The following is an 18944-nucleotide window of genomic DNA, read 5'->3' on the forward strand; positions in this document are numbered from 1 at the left end:
CTTTTTATAGAATGATTGAATTATGTGGAAGAAAAGTTTAGTGCGGTAGACTAGCTAGGAGAGAATGCCATGGTAGAACTTACATAGCCATTCATTTTTTTTAACAAAATTGACTATATATTTAAGACAGAGGAGGGTGTGGACTTGAGTGCCTTTTCTTAATAATTTGCTTTGGGAAGAGGGTTTTGGAAACTTGAATAATGTACTGACATGAAAATTTATCATTGAAGGTCTACAGAGAGAAATGCAAGAAATTTAAGACAGGCATGTAAACAGGCATATTCCAGTATTTTGGGAAAGAAAATGAGGGAAGAGGGGTAATTGAAAATGCAATGTAGAATAAAGGAGTTTTAAGACGGACAGATTATGGCAAGTTTGCACTTTCAGGAAAAATTCTTTTGGAAAGAAAAAGATTGGAATTGGAGATAAGGAGAAGTGAATGCACTGAATGGAAGAGCACATAAGGAACTTCTGTACTTGCAAAAAGAAAGGAAGACACTATTGTAGAACAGGGTAAGGAAAGGTATTATCTTATTTTTACCTTTTCCTTTTGGAAGAAGCTGGCAATCTTGTGCAGGGTAGATGTTTAAAGGATGACACAGTTTGACTCAGTCTGATATGATGAAAACCAGGGCTAAGGAATGGTACTTCTAGACATCAGGTCAGAGCTGAGTGCCTGGGAAGGCTACTTACAGGCATGGGTGGTGGCTCAGGGGTATAGTGTGTTCATGCCAGTGGGCATGGTTTGTGTGTAAAATTTGTGCTGCCTATTGTTGTACTTGTAAATAAAATGGTGTTCCTTGTGAATTGACTATGAGCTTATATAATAAATCAGAATAATTAATACTAATCCTCTGTTGGTTGAATGTGGAGATAGTGCTTTTTGACAAGGGAAAGTTGATAGCTTTCCCTTGTCAAGCCAACAGATTAGCCCTGTGGTCTCTCCTAATACAAAGACCTGCCATAACTCTATCACTCCCAGTTTTGGTGCTGATATACAGCAAGAACTTGTTCTTCCACAGTTATATATTTCTGAAGAGTGTATATACAAAAAATACATTTCATGAGGAGACCTTGAATATGCTTGTCTCTTCAGGCAGGGTAGCTGCAGGAGCAACTCAGCCTCTCCTTACCCTCTCTCCCCAGTAAAAAAGAGTATATGTCTGTTTGCCTGTCTCTCTTTCTTGGAACAAGTGAAGTCATTGCTAAACTAGTGGCTTGAGAACAATCTTTCCTGGGACTCTGTCCAGGGCTCTGCAAGAATATAGAGCTTTAGCCAGGGTTATAACAAAACCAGGGACAAAGAGTGTCTTCATTGGCAATGATGAACTTTTCCACTGTGAAAATCTGGAGCTGATTTATGGTGGACAGTGCCAGTGGCACCTGTGGGACTGTGGGCTTTCAGTCTGAGCCTCATGCTACTGAGGAGCTCATCTTGCAGGAGAATGAAATGAGGTTTCTTCTGGATGGGAGTGTGGAGTTGTTCTGGTTAGAGGTGACTGAGCCCATATGTTCATGTGCTGACTGCATGTTAGGCTACTTGGTGGTGAAGTATAGGAGCAGAAGTGTTCATCGGCACATGGAAGTCAGCCTTGTCCTCTGACCTTGTGTAGCCTTTCCCCTCCCCTCTCTCTCTCCTCCTCTGTTTCAGCTGTCAATTGCAGAATCCTTGTGCTTGGCTGTGTTCTGCTGCAGCTGGCTTGCTTATGTTGGATTATAAAGCAAATACTGATCAAGTGCCAGTTTGTTGTCACTTATGTCACCATTAAAGAACAAAAAATGTACATGTTGATCAAGAAGCTTCTACAGAATTCGCAGATATTCCTTAGACAAATAAAATTCATTGGTTTTGGCATGATGATGGAAAGTAGAACAGGTTCCTTGTCCATTCCTGTTTATCCTATGGTGAACTACTGCTTTTTTAGTCTTGGTAGGGTTTGTTTTCTTCCTTGTCTTGAGGGTCTCATTTTAGCATTTCTGTAAGTTTGTCTTTTATATATTGTTCCTATGGACCAGATTGATCATCAAAGTTGGGAGTTCCTATAGATGCTGCTAATGTTCCCTCTGAATATTCAGTTACTTTGCTGCAGCCTCTTTTCCCTCTGCACAATGAAAAATAGCAGTATACACTGCCATATACTGTGATTAAATCCTCAGCAGGCACTCAAATACTCTAGCACTAAAAAGAAATAAGTTCCCAAAGGATTACGGTGTATATGGAAAGAAAGGCAGAGAGAAGACTCAGTCTTCTGAGTCCTAAAAATAAGTAAAAACTTTGAGGATATTTCAACTTTGAGGGGAGGAAGTGCTGTAGCTCCCAGGGAAAGCAATAAAAAACTAACAGTGGATTTTTTCAGCTTCTCTGTTCCCTGCATCAGAATTCTAGTACTTGTATAGCTTGCTAATCTGGGGTAAAGATGAGATATAGACAACAGAGGGGAAAATGCTTGGAAACGGTCAGCTTCTTGGAGAAGATTTAAGACACTTCAGAGCTTGGGGAAGAGAAAAGTTAAGTAACTGACTCAGCAGAGCATAAATGACCTGATTTTTGCTGCATTGTGAAAGACAGTATCATGCAGAAACAGCACTTGGAGATGGTTCAGAGATTACTTTGCTGGAGAGTATGTTACTGTAATATTCCCACAGAACATAAACGTCTTAAGCAGTACCACATCCCTCCTGTGTACTTTGGCACTTGCTTTTTTTGAACTACTGCTTACTGGGAGCCACTGCTCTCCACACAGCCTTCTAAGCAGAGGCCACTACCTTCCCAGGACATGTCCCAAATGTACAGCAATAAACTGAAGTCTGCCTCCCCAGATGCTCCGTTGAGAATTATGGGTGTTGTCCTGTGGCTTTCCCCTCTGGAAATCAGTGACGGAGTGGAAAGTCTCCCTGCAGTACTCACTTGTATGTGGCCCTAGTACTTTCTGTGCACTTTACACTCCTGCATTGTTTGTTCCAATTTTTTCTTTTTTTTGTCTCAAGGTGTTGGCTAATGGCCACCTTGTACTTAATTTGTATTTTTTAGTTTGTGTTCAACTTGCACTTCTAATCAATGGAAACCTTTTGTATTTGAAAGGATTTAGTTCTGTAAAAGCATATTTCCATATATAAAATACATAAAATATTTTATAAATGCTATGCTAAGAATTGGCTTTAATGTCAAATTCATTTACAGGAGTGCTAGAATTTCAAGCAGAGTATTTTCTAGATTTTTAGCCTTAAAATAACAGTAAGCACCAGTCAATTTTTTTGATAGGAGCCTGGGAGTTGCCATTTTGGTAGCTTCTCTGGAGAAAGCTGCTACAGTATGTCAGAGCATCCTGGAGGTCTCTACTTCAGGTTCCTTCCTGCTGGTAGGTGGTTTCCAAGGATTACACAAATTAAGTAACCATACTTTTTGCAGTCCTAAAGCTACAACATTAAGCAGTACTCCCAACTGAGTGTGCCTCTGTCACTTGCACTTGTTCGAAAGACACATAGCAAGGAATTTCTAGTATTTGTATGTGTTTCTGTAAAAGATAGACATAAAGCTTCTGAGGTTCCATGTTCAAGCAGGGCAGCCACAGTTGCAGGGACAGCTGCTTGCATATTGATTTTTTAACATGCTGAAACCTGTCTTGGTTCAGTAGATGGTTATACTCCTGATGGTACCCTAGTCAACTACATCAAAGTTAGTGTAGGTATCTGTACTGCATTCCCATTTTCAGCTTCAGTGTTGATGTACTGCACAGCTTCATCAGGTGTAAAAGCTGGGTCCTCTAGAATTGTTTATGTCTTAAGTCCTTTATTTTTTTTTCCCATAGCATTTACGTGAACAAATTGTTCATTTGTGCTGAAGAAAACAAATTGCTTTGTAGCTCTCTAGGTCATCTGAACTGAGGTGAACTAGAAAAAAGCTTTGAAGATACAGTGATGAGCAGAATATAGGCATGTGGATGCAGTTGGTTATTTCAGCACAGTATTTTGGAAATTAAACTTTCAGAGCTTGGGCTTTCAAAGAAAGACTGAATGCCTGTGGTGCCTTTCAAGTATCTCCATCACTCAGTCTGGTTTTGCTTATATCAGTTATGGATTATAACTGTATACATCTTATGTGTAATATATACATATCACATATGTGCAGGTATATACTTAGAGATGTTTGTGTACACAGAGTTACACAAAATTATAATGTTTTTATATATTAAAACCATAATTATCCCCTGACCTTTACTACTTGAGAGGCTGCACAGCAAGGAAAGGATGCCAGTGTGGTACTTGTCGTCCATTTGAATGGTAGATGTCCAGAGTGAGGAAAGCTGTGCCAGAAAACTTCCAGCCACAAGCAACTCCTCAGAGTTTTTCTTGTGATGGTGGAGAGGAGCAGCTGGGCTTTACACCTGTCAAAATCCACTTGGCAGCTAATTTCAAAAGCCACCCACTGTTAAAATCTCCACTGCTGCTTCTGTGCATTAATGACTTGTCAGCTATGCAATACTGAAGCACTGCTCTCTTCATGCTGACTTCAGTAAGATGAGTTATAGAAGGTGTAATTAGTTTTATGAGCTTTATTCTCCTTTCCCAGAATTCCAGGAGCTGCTTCTGTGTTTCATTGATTCCAGTGGCTTGCCTTATGAAGTCTCAGTAGCCACCTTAGACATATATCAGCATGGAGAACCCTCCAAAATGTGAAGTATGTTTTCAGAAAAGGGATTTCTGTGGTTTACAGGTTTCTCTTTGGGATATATATGGCCATGTGTAACAGTCTGTTGTCTACAGCAGAGACATAGGAGCTTGATGTGAAATTAGTGTCTGAAGTAAAAATGTTGCAGCTGTGGCCAAACATTTAATTTTGCTAGGTTGGGGAAAAAGTTCTGTATTTTGCAAAGTACTGAGAATCTGAAGCAGGCTTTTTTGATAGTAAAGAAAACATATACTTCAGCTCCACCTGCATTTTGATTGTTGGCATAGAAATAAAGTCACTGTTGCTTCCGAGGTCTCCTTTTTAACAGACTGACTTCACAGACCATTTTGATCGTGTCATAATTATATTACGTTTTTTTAGCTACTCAGTCTAAGTGGAGCCAGCAAACATGAAACAGTATTTTCTTGATTTTAGGGAATTTCTTGTACCCTTTCTTTTTTACGGCAGTAACAGCACTGGGTATATTCTTTGACAGTTTTGAATAATCAAAGTAAATGATGATGAGGGAATCTTGTGTTTCTAGATTCAAAAGGAGAATTGACAGCATAGATTGGGGATATGAAGACTTCTTAGTCCTTTGAGCTCTCATGGTAAGGAAAAGGATGTTAATATTTGGGGTAACAAGGAAATTGAATTGAAAAAAGGATAGCTGCTTCTCCTCTTAAAGTGAATTTGTGTCTGTGGTTAGGCTGTTGGGAGGAAAAGATGATCTCCTTCAGGTGATTTTGACAAAGCTTGGGAGGAAAAAAATCCCTGCACCTCTGCAGCCCAGGAGCCCATTGGAGCTCACTAGTGCTATGGTAGTAATTTTTAAAGTCCTTTTTCTTTATGAACAGGGTAAAACAAAAAAAAATCCTATCTTCCTTTCATCTCAGTCTGTTACAGATGTGGGTTTCACACTGAATTTAGCCAAACTCTCATTGATACTGAAAGGGACAGGCCTATGATCTTCCCTTCTTGCTACTTGGGCTTAAAACCCTCTCGGTATCAGCTGGATCCACAAGCTCTGTCCCCTGGGGTGTGCATTTACGCACACTTGGGTTCCTCCACTATTGTGCAAAAATATTCTATTGTAGCTTATGCTAAGCTGTTATGTGTTCACAGGGATATAAGTGAGAAGGAAGTGTTACTGTTTATTGCTATTATGCATTGCCTGTACTTGAATAGTATTGATCACTTACGTTTTATTCTATATTTTAATTCTGTCATTCTGCTCTGCATTTGAAAAAGATTTTGAAATGAGATCTCAGCAGTTAGCTATCATTAGCAGAAAATTATTTTGCTAGCAGAGGTTTCAGGCCTTCAGTTACACTGAAACTAAATCAAGTACTTGGAGTAAAAGGTTTTCTTTTTCTTCTTTGTCGTAGGTGCTAAAGCATTATAAATGTGCTCTGCATGCTCATATCATGAGCAATCTGTTTTCATATATGACAATGTCTTGAGAACCACAGAAAGTCAATTTCACAGCAGCCTCTGTTTAAGTTCTAGCAATATACTGTTTAAGTTCTAGCAATGATTTCATGTTCTACATCTAGGATGTTTATTTACAAATTTATCTTAACTTCTAAGAGGAAGCATGAACATAGGAACAGCCTACGGTATTTAACCTGCATGAGCAGGCTAGCTGGGTTAGAATCTTTATTTTATGTCTTTAGTGTCCTTAAAATTTCTGATAACTTAATTTTTCAACAAAGTGACTATCATTCTCATTTTCTAGAAAACAAGCTCCTAGGTGGTAAAAGGAGTATGTCCTTTACTCCTGGCTTCACTGTCATAACAGCATTCTCCTGAAGTATTTATCAGTTCCTTTCAGGTGTGGGTTTGTATGGGATCACGTGTTACTTTCTGAGCTTCATGTTGCAGCATTTATGTAGCAAGGATTTTGTTGGTGTTCCTGAAGCCCCTAGGTTTGGTAGTTCTGCATGTGTAGAAGGAGAAACAGAAGTGATGGTGATGGTTGGCCACACTTTGTGCCACTCATGATGAGAAGACTTAAAATGTGATTAGGTAGGAGGTAGGAACCACAGGCAAGTTGGAGTTGTGTGGAAGTATTGATGGGGAGAGAAGCACAGAGGAGGAAGCTGCTGAAGGCATGGGTTTGTTTCTTATGTTGAGCAGATGTGGTTGTTTTGTTTTATTTATTATTACTTTAAAAAATTATTTTTTTTTTAATAAAAAAAGCACAAACTGTTTTTTATTTTGCATGCCACATCCAATTGTCTGCAGTGGATTCAAAATTCATTCTGTGAGCACACAGAGGCCAGGGCTGGGACTGTATTGTTCTACCACTTCCTTTCTTGTACCCTGGGATTAGCATCCTCCAGCTGCTGGCTGAACTAGGAAGTTGAGTCAAGGGCTAGAAATGGCAAATACACTTTCAGTGACTTCTTGAGAGAAAGCAAAAGCTTATTCTGAAGACATAAGTGTTTCTCTTTATAAAGTGTGTCCTCGTAGGTTGATATCAGTCTTAAATAAATGATGAACAAAATTTAAACCATTCAATTTTCTAAAATTCATCAAGTATTGGGAAACAACCACTTTGTCATATCTGTGGTTTTACAGCATTTCTGCTTTTCTACCCTCTGCTGTCTGGAATATTCACATAAATGGGGGACATACAGTGAAACTTGGGTTAATGGTTGGTTTGTTTGTTTGTTTGAATTTTATGGGGTTTTTTTATGAGGGTTGTTTTTTTTTTTTTTCCTTGCAGTAATTTAGTTACTTCATCAATAGGTATTGATAATTCTTTAAGATATTTTATCTTATGTAGTGTGTTGAAACAGTTATTAGGCAGATTATCTTTAATTCTGGAACGTGAATCAACATTACAAACTGTAAATTTAGGGATATATAAAGTCTTTAGGAACCAAAATAATTTCAGAGAAATATTCATTGGAATGACTTTGTAAGCAAAGAAGACAGCCTACTATTGATTAGGGAATGGGTCTTTATATGGAAATAACATCCTTTAGCAGTAATTAATATTTTACTAGAGAAGCATGGCTGACCTAATCTAACCCATGGGCAAGTCTGACTTCTTATTTACAGATAGGTGAATTATTAACACAATTAATGATACAGTGTTTATTTTTTGTCTACTGACTGTAGGGTCTGCACCAGTCATGGATAGACAGAAGTATTTTATTAAGCTTTTTGATCTTTTATTAGCTGCTTTTCTGTTCTGTTCTGATTGCTTTATGGAAAAGACTTGGACCACTAGCTAAGCAATTTTAAGAAATCTACCTCAATATTAAATTTTTCAATAGAACTCTTTCAGAAAAGAACAACTACTCTTATGTGTAATGCATCATTCTGAAAAACTCTTGAATAAGTATTTTAATTTGAATTTTCTCATCAGTTTTGAGTCTATGACATTGGGTAAGTGCCTAATTTCTTTTAATAAGTTATACAGAATTATATTTCTGTTCATAGTTTTAGAACCAGATGGCTTTGAATAATTCTTACATATTTCACTGAAGTGCTTTGGGATTTTTAATGCGTATACTGAATGTTACAATCTATATTAGTTCTATAGATAAAGGAATAAAATAATGAATTGTGTGACTAGCTGAATGGTGGGTCCCTTTGGAATCACTGAAACACTGAGCTGAATCCTGAAATGGGGTGAATAGTACTTACCATTGGCTGATGAATCTAGCAATTTTGAAAGTTATATTGATATGAATTAAAGACATTTTTTAACATTAATTTTGCATTTAAGAGTATAACTGGCTTTGTAGAGAACAATGTTGTTACTGATTTTGGTGTATTTGTCTGGAATAGTTTGTATTTGGTCTGGCCAGTGTTGTAGTGGTGCCCAAGCTAAAGCCTTTTGGTTTTGGTTCTGGTATTTCTATTTGTCCAGCTATGGTTTTGCTCATAGTAATTTTAATAATTACTATGGTTTTAGTATGTGTAGTACTTAAAAGTATCCTAAATTATTTAAAAAACATTTTAATTACTTTTAAATTTAAAGCCAGCTTCATATTCTATGTCATGATTATCAAAAGTAGTACAGAAATGCCTGGGTGTATATTTGTAGCTTACAGAAAAGATAGTTTGAGAATGCACCAAAATGAAGTGGATTGTACATAACTGTGAGATACATGAAGAGGTCTTGACACATCTGTAAACTGCTGCTACTGTTTTGCCAGGATTAGATCCTTACTGTAGTTTGAAGCAAGATATTCTTTGTTTTAATCCCGGAGACCAGGTGGCACCTCCAGCTTTCAGAGTGGCTCCTGTAGATTACTTAGGACAGACTTAGTTGATAATGTTTTACATTTTGGCTAAGAAGCATTTACAAGGTAATTTAAGAGTGGGTAAAGAATTAGCTGTGATCTTTTATTGGCAGGCAGAGTGATACAGGTATTTGTGTGGTTGTCTTCTAAGACTCCTGGTACAATTAATTCATATGGGTACAAGGAGAAATATATGGGGTAAGTTACTGATGATTGTGAGGGAATGAAAAAAAAAAAGCTCATGTGAGCTTTTCTTAGCGAAGAATGTATGTAGTCTTCCATATGGTCTCTTATGAACAGCTTTAAACTTCTGTCCTTATGTGTGTGTATATATATATATAAATATACATATATAAAAATCTAACCTATATCTTGGCAGTTATTCTGCATGTATGAGTGAGGTAGTATTCATACTACTAGAAGATTATGTTTATAGGGAGCTTGATGGCATTCTTAATTGATCATTTGGTTCTTCTATGACAAGCTATTTTCCTGTGTTACTATCAAAATACCCAGTGAACTGTGATTAATCATATTTTGGCACATGGCTCTGCAATTACTGCTGTAGAATGTTGATTTCGACATCTGTGGCTGCTGCAATTGCACAATCTTTTAACGATAGATGTACTTGGAGTCCCTTCAATACAAATGACATTCTTGGCACACATAAAATTGTATACTAGATCATTTATTAGAATAACCACTGTACCTTTTATTTGGCCTTGTAAGTCCTCCTCTGAATATCTTACCTAAGTTTCATTTCAAAGTGGCAAAATGATCAATGTCATCTGTCATTTCCCTGATGTTGGACACTTTAAAAACTCATCTGGACAGGGGACTGGGTCATCTTGTCTAGACCATACGTTTGCCAGGAAAGCTTGGACCAGATGATCCTTGAGCTTCTTTCCAACCTGGTATTCAGTGATTCTGTGTCTCCTTTAGTGGTACAAATGAAAGCAGGAAGGGCTGACTGCTCGGTGTGTCCAGGCAGGAGAGATTAATGCTACCAGATATCATTTGACTGGTCCTTTAGTTGCCTGCCTTTTGGTGATACAGCATATGACATCTCACCTGCCAAGATAATCAGGAAACTGGAGGTCGTTCTGTGCCTGCCCTCCTGCCCCAGATCTTTCTGTTTCTGTTAAGCAGATTTTAAGTGGTAGGGTAGCCTGGCTTTTGCTCTGTTTTTCTGGATTCTAAGCACTTTCTTCTTTATATTAAGGGTATTTTAACATAAGCTTTAGTATATGTATTTACACTGTGGCACTGATGTTTTAGGGATTTTCAGTTTTTCAAAATCTAAGTAATATAATTGTATAAAGAAAGTGCAGGTCTGTTACTTACCTATGGACATTTTTGGCACAATGAGGCTATGAAAGCCAGTTACTTTCTGATGGAGAAATGTTTTTCTTTAACATATATGGACTTTTCCCCTGGTTTTAGCCAGGGTTTTGCATAAAGAGCGTGAATTAAAGTACAAGCTACTGCAGTTTGCTTTCTTAGTACAGCTTCAGTATAGTTCTTTCAACTAATGTAATCCAGATTTTTGCTAGTTGCCTTTAGTTTGTCTTTGAAATTAACTAAAAGATCTGCTTATTTTCATAAATGAGAGTTGAAGATGGGAGATAACACAAAGTCCTTGCAAGATTTAAAGAACACAATCAATTCTGAATACTGTTGCTATGTTGGCCAGCAATAACATTTTGACTATAAAAAGTCAATGTAGTAACTGTTGATATCAAATTTCTTTTGGAAAATAATCCACTTGGCCAAAGCAGATACTTGCTTCTATTGCAGTTCTGTGTTCAACTATGTTCCAAAATTATGATAAGCCAAAGAATATTGGTAACCATGTACACAGGTAAAAACAGTAATGTTAATTTATCAGAAACCGAGGAAACATGAGAATCTGAATATGAACTACCTACAAATTGAATGTAATAAGTAAGGCTAATTAGTTCTGGTTTGGGGGTTTTTTGTTTGGTTTTTTTGGTTTGGTTTGGTTTTTTTCTGTAAAGCAATGTTGTCTTCAAACAGCCTTCCCATCAGAGCAGTGGAAATAAGGTAAAAAAAATCCATATGTAAAGTTATTTTCAGTCCTGTATGTTGTACACTGCTAGAAGTCTTTGCCAGTGGCTTTATCACGCTCTTAAAGTCATTTGTTCTGCACAGACATTCCTTTCTACACAGTGTTTTGGGTGTGCTGTGTAAGAGACAATAGCTTGGATTCACCTTCACTGAATCCACCCTGGGCCTTTCCCATGCTCAGTGGCTTTGAGATCAGTTCACCAGACCATATTTCTGTATCTTCTGCCATGCAGTCAAAACCTGTGTTCTTTGCTCTCAACGTTTTCCTGTTCACTGAACTGTCTTGCAGACGAGCTGCCCTCTGAGGGATGAGCTTTCAAATGTAGTTGTAGAGTAGTTGTAGATTGGGGGAAATAGTGTAGTTCCTGACTGCATACAAACATTTCATTTTCATGCTGTATGTAGAGAAAGGCCAGAGCTTCTACCATGTGGATGTGGAGTCAGCAGTGCTCTGCTCTGAGTTTAGCTGGGTGGCTTGCAGATCTGAGTAATTCCTCTGGATTTATGCAAGCAATGATTGGCAGCCTGTTAATAGTTGTAGGCTCACTTTACAACCATGAAGGCTGGAAATAAAATTTTGTTACTGAGAAGTCATTCTCTTGAATAGTTTTGGGGCAGATTGTGAATTCATTTGTGATTTCTTATGATCCCTAGGCATAGAAATAATAAAGATGACTTTTTTCTCCCTCATCCTGTCTTATTTCCAGTTTTGTTAAGATTTTAGCAGTCATGCAAAAATTTGGCTACATGTTATTCTGTAATTCCTGTTCTGTCAACTGGGATTGCTGCTCAGCTGAGAAAGGAGGATTCAGTAATTATTTTTATATTTTGAGATAGGCTGTATCTCACTGTTTGAAAAGAGGATACCATCAGTAATGGGATAGGTGGGAAAGCAATAGAGTTGTCTTCTTGAACTGCTGGTATCGGGTTCCAGGCCATGACTGATTTAAATTCTCTACTGCTGTTTTAATGGTGCAAGTTAGTGCTTCTAGAGCTGTCTGAGAAGCTTGTGTTGGGATGGAGGCTGCTGTCAGGGAAAAAAAGGGAATTTCATCAGCAAAGAACAAAAGAAACCTTGGTATGAGGGTAACCACTAGAGGAATGTAAACATCACGGTGTATTTGTGCTGTTCACCTTTTTTTCTGGTTGTTTTATTTGTTTTTCTTGCATTTCAGCATCAGGTTTTTTGTTGGGTTTTTTTTTTTTTTTTTTCTTTTTTTTTTGGTTTGTTTTTTTTTGTCTAGATTTAATTTGTTAACAGCTAAGTCTCAGTCCTCAGCAGTTGCTGGTTCACTCTTTTCCTGCCTTTAGTCAGAATGAGGTATACATTAAAATATAGCTTTTTCAGGCAAGTGACTGCCAGGATATAAGGTCATCTTCTTCCAAATCCAGAGCACTGTTGCAGGAGCTCATTAGTATCAAAAGGGGGAGTCTTTGTTCTCCCTGTTCTCCTCTCTGCAAGAAGAGACTGGAGGTGGTTCAAATGATTCTGCTCTTCCAGCAGGGCACACAGATCCTACCTGCTGAAATAAACAGAATCATAAGATACCTGGTGGCAGCAGTTTTCTTCATTTCACCTTTGCAAGAGGAATTACTGCTGCCACAGAAGATAGCACATCAGAATAGGATGGAGACCAGTACATTTTTCCTTCTGCTTCTTTGTGGTGGTATATGCATGCTTCATTTTTGCCATTCTTGGAGGAAAGGATGGGAGAGAATCCCCTGCCTTTGCTCCAGGTGGGATGTTGAGTATAGGAGTGGCTACTGAAAGGAGTATGTATGTTTGTGTAGGGTCCATGTGACCAGTGACATATTTGTACACCTTTCATTGGAGCTCTCAGGAGAAAACCTGAAAGCAGGAAACCCCCCCATGCTACTTCTACCCAGGAACTGGGGTGCAATGCGATAATTTTACAGATTCTTCACAATATAATCTAGGTTGAAGGAGTCACTGATCCCTTTTCTATGTTCTCTACAAATTCCTCACTTCTGACACATGTGATGCTGTTCATTTGAACACTGTTCAGCTCCGTTCTCTTCTTCATCCCTACTTTTCTTCTTCATCTTGCCTGATCTTGTGCAACGATCCATTCACAAGACTGATGACTCTAGGGAGGGCATCTTGGCCAGACTGGATATGTTCTCCATATAATACAGAGAAAACTTTTCATTCCCAGTATTTCCTAACCCTGTAGAAACTGAGCAGTGAGCCACACAATGTCTACTTAAGTGGTTTTAGAAGAGGGTGATCAGATTTCTGATGAAATTCACATATGGGAATAATAATCTTGTGATGAATTTCTTCCTGTAACCATAGCAGATAAAAGGTCCTCTGGACTACGTTTTTTAATTCTGTGCCTGTGGTGTGGTTTGCCAGGGCAGTGTGTAGAACATGGTGTGTGAGGTGAGGTACAGGTTTTAAAGTACAGACACCTTGTTCATTGCCACCTCTCCGTTTCTAGAGCTTTGTCTGAGCAAAAAAACACATGCTGATTAAATCCTCTTCTCCTGAAAGGTCTCTTCAGAGCTTCAAATCTTCCTTATTAGAGCACTGCCCTTGTGGGAGCTCTGGTTCCACAGTCTGCTGGAAATTCAGCTTCAGTAACCTTAATTTTTGAAGAAACTCAAAACCATGGTAGACTAGACAAAAAAAAAAGCAAAAAAAAAAGGAAGCAAACTTCACAAATGGAGGCACAAATGTCAAAGTACCATTTGTTTCTTCTCTTGTATTCCCTTTACATTCCTGAGAGCCATTTGGTATTTGTTCAGTGTCCTGGATCCTTGGTCCCCTCCTGTATTGTTCACCTCTGGTCATGTGGTGCAGGTACCTGCCTGGTTTGTAGGGTGTGTGCCCCTCTGTTCCATCGCAGCCCAGGGGCAGTAGGAGAGTTAGTTTTGCATTTCCTGTGTAGTACAGGATCATTAATAACAAATACCTCCATCTAGAAGTTTTTGTTGTCCTCAGAGGATGGGCTGTTTCAGTTGTTGGGCTGTTCTCAGGAGCTCCCTTCTTGAAGCTGAAGGCCATGTTCCCATATTGCTTGTTATGGGTCAGTCACTGCAGTTCAGAGGACACACAGTATGCAGCTGCCTCCAAGAAATGCTTCCCTGAGGTGATGAAGCACACATTTACATGAGACAACTTGTGTTCAGTCACCTGATAAGGGTGCAATCTCCATGGCTAAGATGCTGGCCTTTCCCATGTCTGCTGATGTGCCTTTGTGGCAGCTTTCCTGCCTGCCTGGTAACTAAGCTGCTGGAGGGCCTTGTGGCTGCTTGAACAGCTCTCCCATCTATCACCTTGTCCCTACAGAGCTGGAGAGGCTGGAAGGGACTCTCACTTGCTGTGATTCACGGGTGACAATTCTGTCATGCTTTCGGGTATCCCAGGATGAGAGATGACTCCTCAAAAAAATCCTGGTTGAGGCTGGTGATGTGTTCTGCATCATGCTGTGCTCTGACATGTCACAGGAATGAATTACATCTCCGGGAGGCATTCACTGGAACTTCTAAGAGCTTGAGTCTTACCACAAAGCCCATCATGCTCCTGTGACGCTGAAGGGAATGTTTAAGCCTGTTGTTCATCATCAGTTCAACAGAGGGAGGACCATTATTTGGATGGGAGGGGAATAAGTTACTCAATATGACACTTTCAGAAATACACATGTACTGTTTTTAAAGGTATTTTTCCTGCATATTGACAGTTTCTCTATGTATTTTTAATGGCAAAAAAATTACATCACTGAAGACTGAAAGTTAAACTCTTTGCTAGTAAAACTTTAAATTCTAGGCAGCAAGATTGATTCCTCTAGTTTAAGAGTCTACATTATACCATAGGAAGGGACTAATTAATCATATATAGAAATAACAGATAAAAAGGCTTATTGTAACTTACGGCTTTGTTAATTCCTTAAAAAAGATAAAATTAGAGTTAGAAAATGCTTTCTCTGGACTACACTATTCTCGTGAAAAATAGTGCATGTAAGCATGTAGCAGCTATTTTGAGGGTGGCAATGAGCAGTGGAAATTAATACATTTTTCATGACTTGTTTCCAGCACTGTAGGTTAATGGAGTCAATAGTATTTCTTTATTGTAGAACCACATCCTGTCTGTTTGAAAAGGATGGGATTATTAGCCAAGTCTGTTGCTCTCTTGTCGAGACAGGAACTGCTTCATGCCATGCTGTCTGACAGCATTGCTCAAAAGCTCTTCTGTCACATGTCTGCCTTTCCACAAAAGGCAGTAGCTCTTTTTCTTGAGGGGTCAAAATGAATTTTAATTTCTATGAATGCTGAAAGTGTTTTTTGGGTGTAGTTTTAATGACTTTTGATGTCAGTGCTTTCACCACAGTCTGCTAGTAACAAACACTTAATGCAAAACACTGGCATCTATTTACCTTACTTTGGTGTCAGGCATCTCTTGATGTTTCTTTTGGGTGCTTAAATGGTCAAAACGGATGTGTGCTTCTACTGAGGGTGGTGAAGTTGTAACATCCTCGCTGAGGCTGAAAGGCAAGTTGCTATGGGCAGAATTATAGGAGAGGTTATTTGCGTGTAATATTCAAAGAAGAGCAGACTTAGAATTTACTGTCTGCTAATGTTGATCTGTTCTTTTGATTTTGGCAATGTGCTGTGTGTGAATCATACTTAATGGCACAGAGAAGGCACTGCACTCTGCAAGGGAAGGAGGCTGTGCCTATTGCATCTGTTTGAGTCAGCAGCCACTGTGTTCTGCTGCAGCTCTTGTTGGAACGCTCCGGAGGTTATTTGAGGGTAGGGTGAGTCACAGCGGTGCCTTCACTGATCATCAGCCCACAGGGTGACTGACATTTGTCTCCAGTGAGAGCCCCTGCTTGGTTGGTTGTCAGAAAATGATTTAAAATAAAAAGGTGTGATTAGCTGAAAAAGATTTTTGGTTAAAAGAGGGGAGGAAAGCCCTGTATTACAAGTGTGGCATATTTCTAGGTAGTGAGGGACACATTTGCAGGTGAAAGATCCCCTTAATGTGCTCAAGGTATAGCCATTCGAGTTCTATAGGACTTGCACTGTCTTTATATAAAGAGAAATCTGATACATCCCTAATATTGTATATGAATTTACTGTTTGAGCTGAGTAGATATGTTTTGAAATGTAAGGCCAGAATTTTGTAGCTTAAATATGAAATTAATTATGCATTAATTCTGGGTGCAGCCACCTCTCCTGTACAATTCTGTGAACAGTGGGAGTATCAATCCATCCCAGTTACATGTAACCCACTAGGGGAAAACCTATGAGCATCTGAAGCTAGAAGTGCTGTAATTTCTTCTGCTTAAGTGGGAAGAGCAGTGAAAGCAGAAAGAAGCCAACTGAGATTGGCCATAAAAAAAGCACACTTCCTTTCAGGACTAAAAATAAAACCTGTGAATCCTGAGTACCAAAACTGGTCTACCAGATAATTATGACACTCATTTACGTAGTCTTTCATCTCCTTCTAGGGACTGGTCTGAACAGTTTTCTGTTAAAAACTGTTCCAGCTTCTGTGGTTGCCTTGCAGCACAGGTTTTTAGGCTCCTTAGCTCACCAGGCATCTGGCAAGATAGGTTGGTTTTGAGCAAGGTCTTCTGGGTTTGTGTTCTGTGGCAGCCTGCCAGAGCTTTTGGTTCATCAGTTACTGGGAGGAACATAGCTGCTTGGCTTCTGAGCAGAGAAACACTTGATACTATTTTGGAAGCTCAAGAAGATTCTCATTTCAGGCCATTATTTTGTTTTAGAAGAGAGAATATTTTACAGTAAGAGAATTCAGGTAGCTCCAGGCAGAGGATACTATGCCTGCTGCTGTTTCATTTACTTTGGTTAATAAGTGAAATATGAAAGTTCAAATTAGACACGTGATCTCTTTGGGGTCAGTGCACTTCTACATGATGGAATTTTTGTAGTATCACTTTTGCATTTTGAATTTAGGAGAACACAGACTGAACAGCTCATACTTTTAAAGCCATTATTCAGACTGTAAAGTCAACCATTGAAAGAGATTAGACCCCCACCCCTATCCCCCCATGTGGGGTTGAGGCTGGAGGATTAAGCTGCCTGTGCAGTTTCCAACCTCTCTTCCTGAACCTTAAGGGGGGGGGGGTTGGTTTGTTTGTTTGGTTTGTTTTTTTTAGTTTTAACTGGATATAATTGTAACCAAACTTACCCTATAGTTTTCTAGGATATCTCTCAAAATATATCATCCCCCAGTAGATCATCCCTGAATTTTCTGAATTTTTCTCTCAACAGTATAAGATAGGCAGTCCTTATCTGGACTATAGTGATTCACTATGTGGTTTCCATTATTCTCAAACTCTTGAGTATTCTAAAATTATAAATAATGCAGGTGATGTATCTTTATTCTCCCTTCTGCTCATTACTTTGTATCTAGTGCTGGGAATTGTCTGGAACATGCTTATTCCTTGAAATTGAGAAGTTTACTCAATAGTTAAGATGGGTAAAAGACAGATGAAAAAGAAAATTTTTGTGCTGTTCTAGAAAATACCATGGTGGGATATGGCAGAGAGCATTATGTTAGATCTAATTTAAAAACTGTAGATGGAATATGGTTGATTAAATTGCATGTGATACTCTGGAGTATCTTTTAGTTATTAGGCATAGAAGTACTTTCCTTTTAAAAAAAATTAAAAGTATGCATTTTTACTGTATTTTTGCACTCAAAAAAAAAAAAAAGTGAACAGATAGTGTCTTTACACATGATATATTAAATGTTAATCAGGAACTGAGTTCTGTTCTATCACTAATGCTGTAAAAATAGAAATGGTCAGGTATCTTTTAATATAAGCATCAGTTTTTAAAGTTTGCTTTAGGTCAAGAGTTATATAAGGTTTATTCCTAGTATTCCTCAAACAATTTTTGTTCTACTTTCTAATGCCCAAAATAGTTTTCTGGTTAAAAAGCATTAACTGTGAAGACAGCTATATCTTGTTTTCCTCCTTCAAAAAAATTTTTAGTAGCAATAATGCTGTCTGTTCAGATGAAATTGAAGTCAAGTCACTGTATTATTTTAGGTGTTTCAAGCATGCTTTTAAACTCTGAAACGAAAAAATACTTTTATTTGTACTAAAAGACATCGCTGGAGAATATACTACAATATCTGTGTCTCCCTTTTTGTCCAATATGGATTTGTTGTGATAGATGCTTGTTGCCATGAAGAATGCACTCTTACAATCTAGAACCTTAAAAAAATCTGTCTGTAAATGTTCAGGAAACATAAAGGAAATTTTTCTCTTCCTTGGCTAAAGTGTTTAAGGGTCTTTTGTATGATCTTGAAAATAATACCAATATATCTTTGTCCTGCTCAGTCTGCATTTTTACAAGCTGCTTTATTGGCAAACATTCTTTTTTGAACAGCCTCAGGAAGTATTTTTGTGTTTATTTTCACCCAAGGCAATGAATCAAAATGTTGTTTTAGTCTTTGTGCAGGACACCAATGTGAGATTTATCAACATACACATGCATTGTCAAATAAGGTGTGAAAAGTATGGCTTTTTGTCTGCTAAGAAGTATGGATTTCTGATGGTCTCAGGATACTGTATGCTTGGAGATGTCTCAAGTCACCGGTTGCTTCACTATCTTTTTGTAGTTGTATCTTGATACTTTCTCTCCCTATAAGCCTTGCATTGTGAATGTTCTAATATTTTTAATGTAAGACTATGAAGATTTTACAGTAAATTCAAATAAAGCTTTTATATGGCAAAAACTATTTTACATTTTAAAAAATGTGTAAAATAAATGCATTAAAAGTGTTCATCTAAGCCATCTTTTCAACTACTAACAGTAACAAGGGAACAAAACCTGTTACTATTGCCTTCTTTATCAGGTAAGCTTGTTTCTGGACCCTAGAGTTATACTGTCAGCTTCAAATGTTTTGTTATTTTGGCTTATACCCGTGT

The 18944-nt window shown here is 38.2% G+C and overlaps 1 protein-coding gene across 5 annotated transcripts in view; it reads left to right on the forward strand.

The window, feature by feature from the left end:
- Window positions 1-18944, forward strand: part of JMJD1C (jumonji domain containing 1C) — a 163981-nt gene that overhangs the window by 57035 nt on the left and 88002 nt on the right. Inside the window, exon 1 of one of the 5 annotated variants that reach the window (XM_071749123.1) lies at window positions 7774-8068. The exons of 3 other annotated variants lie outside the window; for them this stretch is intronic. The gene's annotated coding sequence lies outside the window, so the exon portion shown is untranslated. Of the gene's footprint in view, window positions 1-7773; window positions 8069-18944 lie in introns of those variants that run through there. One more of the 5 variants, XM_071749120.1, reaches the window with a different exon arrangement.

The sequence above is a fragment of the Heliangelus exortis genome, chromosome 7 (assembly GCF_036169615.1).
Source record: "Heliangelus exortis chromosome 7, bHelExo1.hap1, whole genome shotgun sequence".
NCBI classification, from domain to species: domain Eukaryota; kingdom Metazoa; phylum Chordata; class Aves; order Apodiformes; family Trochilidae; genus Heliangelus; species Heliangelus exortis.